We start from the raw sequence: 6,405 nt of genomic DNA, 5'->3' as shown, positions 1-6,405 counted from the left end.
TGCTTGTCTGTAAAGCTTTTGATTTCTCCATTGAATCTGAATAAGATCCTTGCCAGGTAGAGTAATCTTGGTTGTAGGTTCTTCCCTTTCATCACTTTAAGTATATCATGCCACTCCCTTCTGGCTTGTAGAGTTTCTGCTGAGAAATCAGCTGTTAACCTTATGGGGGTTCCATTGTATGTTATTTGTCATTTTTCCCTTGCTGCTTTCAATAATTTTTCTTTGTCTTTAATTTTTCCCAGTTTGATTATTATGTGTCTTGGCATGTTTCTCCTTGGGTTTATCCTGTCTGGGACTCTCTGCACTTCCTGGACTTGGGTGGCTATTTCCTTTCCGATGTTAAGGAAATTGTCGACTCTAATCCCTTCAAATATTTTCTCTGGTCCTTTCTCTCTCTCTTCTCCTTTGGGACCTCTATAATGTTCACTATCATTATTCTGAATTCTTTTTCTGGAAGGTTGCCTATCTCCTCTTCATTTAGTTGTTTCTCTGGGGTTTTATCTTGTTCCTTCATCTGGTACATAGCCCTCTGCCTTTTCATCTTTTCTATGTTTCTGTGAATGTGGTTTTTGTTCCACAGGCTGCAGGATTGTATTTCTTCTTGCTTCTGCTGTCTGCCCTCTGGTGGATGAGGCTATCTAAGAGACTTAAGCAAGCTTCCTGATGAGAGGGACTGGTGGTGGGTAGAGCTGGGTGTTGCTCTTGTGGGCAGAGCTCAGTGAAACTTTAATCCATTTGACTGCTGATGGGTGGGGCTGGGTTCCCTCCTTGTTGGTTGTTTGGCCTGAGGCAACCCAACACTGGAGCCTACCTGGGCTCTTTGGTGGGGCTAATGACAGACTCTGGGAGGGCTCACGCCAAGGAGTACTTCCCAGAACTTCTGCTGCCAGTGTCCTTGTCCCCACGGTGAGCCACAGCCACCCCCACCTCTGCAGGAGACCCTCCAACACTAGCAGGTAGGTCTGGTTCAGTCTCCCCTGGGGTCACTGCTCCTTCCCCTGGGTCCTGATGCACACACTACTTTGTGTGTGCCCTCCAAGAGTGAAGTCTCTGTTTCCTCCAGTCCTGTCAAAGTCCTGCAATCAAATCCCACTAGCCTTCAAAGTCTGAGTCTCTAGGAATTCCTCCTCCCGTTGCTGGACCCCCAGGTTGGGAAGCCTGACATAGGGCTCAGAACTTTCACTCCAGTGGGTGGACTTCTGTGGTATGTGTTCTCCACTCTGTGAGTCACCCACCCAGCAGTTATGGGATTTGATTTTACTGTGATTGCACCCGTCCTACTGTCTCATTGTGGCTTCTCCTTTGTCTTTGGATGTGGGGTATCTTTTTTGGTGAGGTCCAGTGTCTTCCTGTCAATGATTGTCCAGCAGCTAGTTGTGATTCTGGTGTTCTCACAAGAGGGAGTGAGAGCACGTCCCCTACTCCACCATCTTTGTTCCTCTCCTCTGTTAGTCATTTTTAATTTATTCATTTTGGCTCCATGTTTTTTGTTCTTTTTGCTCTTTTTATCAGACATACTTTTCTACAATGAATGTCTTACATTTTAAACTAGCTCTTTCTTTGACTTCAATTCCAATAAGAATTTTTTTCTGAATAAATTTTTTTGGTACATGAGTTTATTATAAAGTAAAAATAGAAGTTTCTTTTCTTTGGTACATAAAAAAATCAAATAAGTCTATCATCTGTTATGATTTAATTAGAATGCAGTCATTCTGTTTCTCTGCATTTTAAAAATTCTTTCTACTCATCCATTTCAAATCTCAATGTTATTTTGAAAGATAATTTATTATGCAACATTGGTTTCTATGTCTATTTCATCCTCTTGAAGAAGAAGCTTCACTAATCTTCCTTTACCCACCACTCATTTCCTGTCCCTTGTTGGCTAATGAGGATGTGATCAATTTAGGCATATATTTATGTTATTTCTCATTCACTTCTGGTTTCCATACAGAGGCACTTGAAAAAATCTTACTGAACCAACTAAAACATTTTAAAACTTTTAAAAATTGAGGTGTAACTGACGTACAACATTATATTCATCTCAGGTGTATAACATAATGATTTGATATTGAATATATTGCCAGATGGTGTCCACCATAACTCTAGTTAACTATCCGTCATCATACATAGTTACAAAGATTTTTTTCTTGTGATGAGATCTTTTAAGATTTACTCTCTTAGAAACTTTCAAATATGCAGTACATTATTATTAACTATGGTCGCTATGCTGTACATTACATCCCCATGGATTATTTATTTTATAACTGGAAGTTTGTACCTTCTGACTACCTTTACCCATTTATCCCACTTCCTCCCTCCCACCCCCCAATCTGGCAACCAGCTACCTGTTCTCTGTATCTATGGGCTTGGTTCTTTTTGGATTCCCCATACAAGTGAGCTCCTATTATATTTGTCTTTCTCAGTTTTTACATAGCATAATCCCCACAAGATCCATCCATGTTTTTGCAAATGGCAAGATTTCACTTTTTATGGCTAAATAATATTTCATTATGTATACATATGTGTGTGTGTGTGTGTGTGTGTGTATCACATTTTCTTTATCCATTTATCCATTAATGGACATATACGTTGTTTCCATATCTTGGCTACTGTAAATAATGCTTTTGTGAACATAGGAATGCATATATCTTTTCGAGTTAGGTGTTTTTGTTTTCTTTAGATAAATACCCAGAAGTGGAATTGCTGTATCATGTGATAGTACTACTTTTAATTGTCGAGGAACCTCCATACGGTTTTCCATAGTGGCTACACCAATTTACATTCCCACCATTAGTGTACAAGGGTTACCTTTTCTCCACATCCCTCCTCATGAACACTTGTTATTTCTTGTCTTTTTCATAATAGTCATTCTAATAGGTGTCAGGTGATATTTCATTGTGATTTTGATTTGCATTTCCTAATGATTTGTGATATTGAGCATCTTTTCATGTATCTGTTGGCCTTCTCTATGTCTTCTTTGGAAAAATGTCTATTCAGATCTTCTGCCCATTTAAAATCAGATTGTTTGTTTTTTTATCATTGAGTTGTGTGAGTTCTTTACCTATTTTGGATATTAACCCTTGATCCAATATATGATTTGCAAATATTTTCTCGCATTCAGTAGGTTGCCTTTAACTTTGTTGATGGTTTCCTCTGCTGTGCAGAAGCTTTAGTCTGAGGTAGTTCCACTTGTTTATTTGCACTTTTGTTGCCTTTACTTTTAGTATCAAATCCAAAAATATCATTACCACGATGGATGCCGAGAAACTTACTACTTATATTCTCTTGTAGGAGTTCTATGGTTTCAGGTCTTACATTCAAGTCTTTAATCCATTTTGAGTTAATTTTTGTGTATGGTGTAAAAGATAATGGTCCAATTTCATTCTTTTGCATGTGGCTGTTCGGTTTTCCCAACACCATTTATTGAAGAGACTGTCCTTTCCCCATTGTATATTCTTGGCTCCTTTCTCATAAATTACTTGACGATATAAGTGTGGGTTTATTTCTGGGCTCTATTCTGTTCCATCAATCTATGAGTCCAAAACTATTGTTTCTTAAATTTAAGTGGAATTGAGTTGGTTCAGGGGTAGCACTGGTAGTTATTAATCCAGAAAAGGAATTTTGGTGTATTCTGTATAAATGGATCTTAACATGCTCTTAAATAGAGGTGAGATGTTTCAGTGTGCTCATTAACTTGAGCCAAAAATTACATGAAGCCTTTCCTCTCATGAGGAGAAAGAGTAAAAAAGTACAAATTGGTTTATTGAAGATGACTAATAATTCTATAGTTAAACTTTAAAATTAAAAAAAAATCTACCCTTATTTCTAAGCTGCTAAACTCTTATAAATAAAGAATAAAGTTAATAAATAAAATTATCATATTGACTGATGTCACCAATTTTATTGTTTGTTTTGATTTTATAATTTTTTTTTTTTGCAATTTCATATTCCTCCAGTTTGTAGGTTAATTAGAAAGTACTTTGAAACTTCTTTTTTTTGTTGTTTGTTTTACTCAGGCAGTGTCCTCTGCCTCTTGCTCTCCCAAAGGAAGAGAAGAATGATCATCAGTGGCCAATGGCAGTTGCAGAACCAACACCAAGAACCACCTTCACACTCAGGAGAGAACACTAAGCTTCTTCCTCAGAGTTTCGAGTGCTCTACACATTCAGAGAAACTTCTCTCATAATGAACTATAGAAATGATCCCTGAAAACATAGTCTTTGAAATTTCTATTTTCGGTGCAGGCAGTTCCTGACTTACGGTGGTTCCACGATTTTTCAGCTTTACAATGATGCAAAAACAATATTCATCCAGTGGAAACCGTACTTCAAGTTTTGAATTTTGATCTTTTCCTGGGCTAGTGATTTGCCCTAAGATACTCTCTTGTGATGCTGGGCAGTGGCAATGCTGCAGCTCCCAGTCAGCCACACAATCACGCGGGTAAACAACTCGTTCACTTACAACTATTCTGTGCCCATACAGCCATTCTGTTTTTTTTCTTTTCCTTACAGTATTCAATAAATTACATGTGACATTTCAACATTTTATTACAAAACAGTCTTTGTGTTAGATGATTTTGCCCAACAGTAGGCTAATGTACGTGTTCTGAGCACATTTAAGGGAGGCTGCACTAAGCTGTGATGTACAGTAGGTTAGGTAGATTAATGCAGTTTCAACTTAACAATATTTTCAACTTATAATGGGCTTATTGAGACTTAATCCACCATAAACTGAGAAAGATCTGTGTTATACTTCTCTTGAGTCTATATAGGGCAATTGCTACATATGTAGGGTGTACATATAATTTATTTTCTAAATTGGAGCAAAACCGAGAAATAAAAGGTGCACTAGGCCCTAGGACAGTGTGTGTAATTGTGACTGTCCCCAGCACACCAAAATATCTCGTCACCCTATAGACATGTATTGGAGAAGCACATTTCTTTCCGTGGTTTTTGTGTCCTGAAGGGAAAGAAATTTCCAGAATAGTATGGTAGAAACACTTTTATCTTTTCTCTGCCTCTTCCCTTATCTCTCCCCAGAAGAGGAGGAGATTGATGAGTCTGGGAGACAACTGAGCACGTAATCTCCAAGTACAACCACTGCCAAAGCAACCAATGTAATACTTGATACTTCCAAAAATAAAGATTTTCCCAGATGCTTGCTGCAGAAGGTTCTGATATTATATAAAATGATAAATGTTTGCTTGATAATTCTAATTTTCAATATCCATGTGGAGTTTTGAAAAATTAAATTAAAAAATATCTCTCTCTTCACTACAACTCCCTCTACTGTAACTCTTTTCAAAGTCTTCAGTAGAAACTTCTTTTTAAAGGAAAGCTTTCTTCTCATTTTTACGTATCATCAAAAGATGACTTCTCTGTTTCTGAGAATCCTCTGTTTAATAAAACTTAAATTTAACTTTTGCCTTTTTGCACTCATTAAGGGTGCAAATCAAGTTCAACCTACTTTATTTTGTGTATTCTTGAGCTACATTTATTATTAATCTAAAATTTAAAATCTAACCCAAATTGTGGAGCCCAAGTTGGGAAGTTTTTGTTTTGGTTTTTCATCTTTTAAAGACTTCCCTACAAAAGAGTGCCAATGAGTATATGTCACTTTTGAGCAGCCTATAGATCTTTCCCTGGTATTGAATCTTTAATTTTAAAGACAGAAACAAAAGCTACTAAAAACAAAGCTAAACATTAACAAATGGCTATTTTCAACTGCTTGAAAAAATAAGATGGCTTAATAAATAAAAAAGAAAGATGCAGTACTGTTCCAAATATAATATATCTTTTAGATTATGAAATATCTACAGTCTTATACTACTGTATCAGCTAGCATTACCCGTATCTCTTAAATCCACTAGTATTTCAGGACTAAAAGACATCAAGCTCCACACACCTGATTGTTTACTATGACTCTAAATATACTGTCAGTTTGTTCTTTTACCTCTTCAGAAGTAAATTCAGTTGAGTATATGGGAGTCAAGAGGCCTGAACCATCCAGGCATCTTTTTTTGAGACGGAATCCTCTCTTTACTCTAGCTGAAGGATCCCTAGGGAGAGACATCAAGAGGACACAGAGACTGCACTTGAGTCTGAGGAAGAATGCTGCCTTTACTAAGTGGATTCACTCATAAAACCCTTAACTGTCTTGAAACTGCTATACTGAAGGTCATTAGTCAGCATCTGATTGCCTCAGCAAGTTGTCTTTTCTTGGTTCTCATCTTGCACAGCTCATTACCTTCTTTAAATGCTTGTGGACCCTTATCCTTGGGTACACTGTCCTGTCTTCCCTATTCTCTCATGGCTTTTGTTTTTTCCTTCTGTTATTGGATATTTTCTCTCCTTCTTCAATTTTTTTTTTTTTTTTTTTTTTTTTTTTTTTTTGTGGTATGCGGGC

The 6,405-nt window shown here is 37.1% G+C and overlaps 1 long non-coding RNA gene and 1 other non-coding gene across 3 annotated transcripts in view; one reads left to right on the top strand and one right to left on the bottom strand.

Moving 5' to 3' along the window:
* LOC112066111 (uncharacterized) overlaps positions 1-6,405 on the top strand; it is a 65,551-nt gene that overhangs the window by 57,254 nt on the left and 1,892 nt on the right. The window contains exon 5 of one of the 2 annotated variants that reach the window (XR_008617336.1): positions 4,017-5,115. The exons of the other annotated variant lie outside the window; for it this stretch is intronic. This is a non-coding gene — a long non-coding RNA (uncharacterized lncRNA). Of the gene's footprint in view, positions 1-4,016; positions 5,116-6,405 lie in introns of those variants that run through there. 2 annotated transcript variants of the gene reach the window in all.
* Positions 4,011-4,221, bottom strand: LOC112067230 (small nucleolar RNA U3). The gene has a single exon (XR_002893170.1). It is a non-coding gene; the product is annotated as a small nucleolar RNA U3 (small nucleolar RNA).

Source organism: Physeter macrocephalus, chromosome 5, assembly GCF_002837175.3.
Source record: "Physeter macrocephalus isolate SW-GA chromosome 5, ASM283717v5, whole genome shotgun sequence".
In the NCBI taxonomy this organism is placed as follows: domain Eukaryota; kingdom Metazoa; phylum Chordata; class Mammalia; order Artiodactyla; family Physeteridae; genus Physeter; species Physeter macrocephalus.
This window is presented reverse-complemented; position numbering and strand designations above follow the sequence as displayed.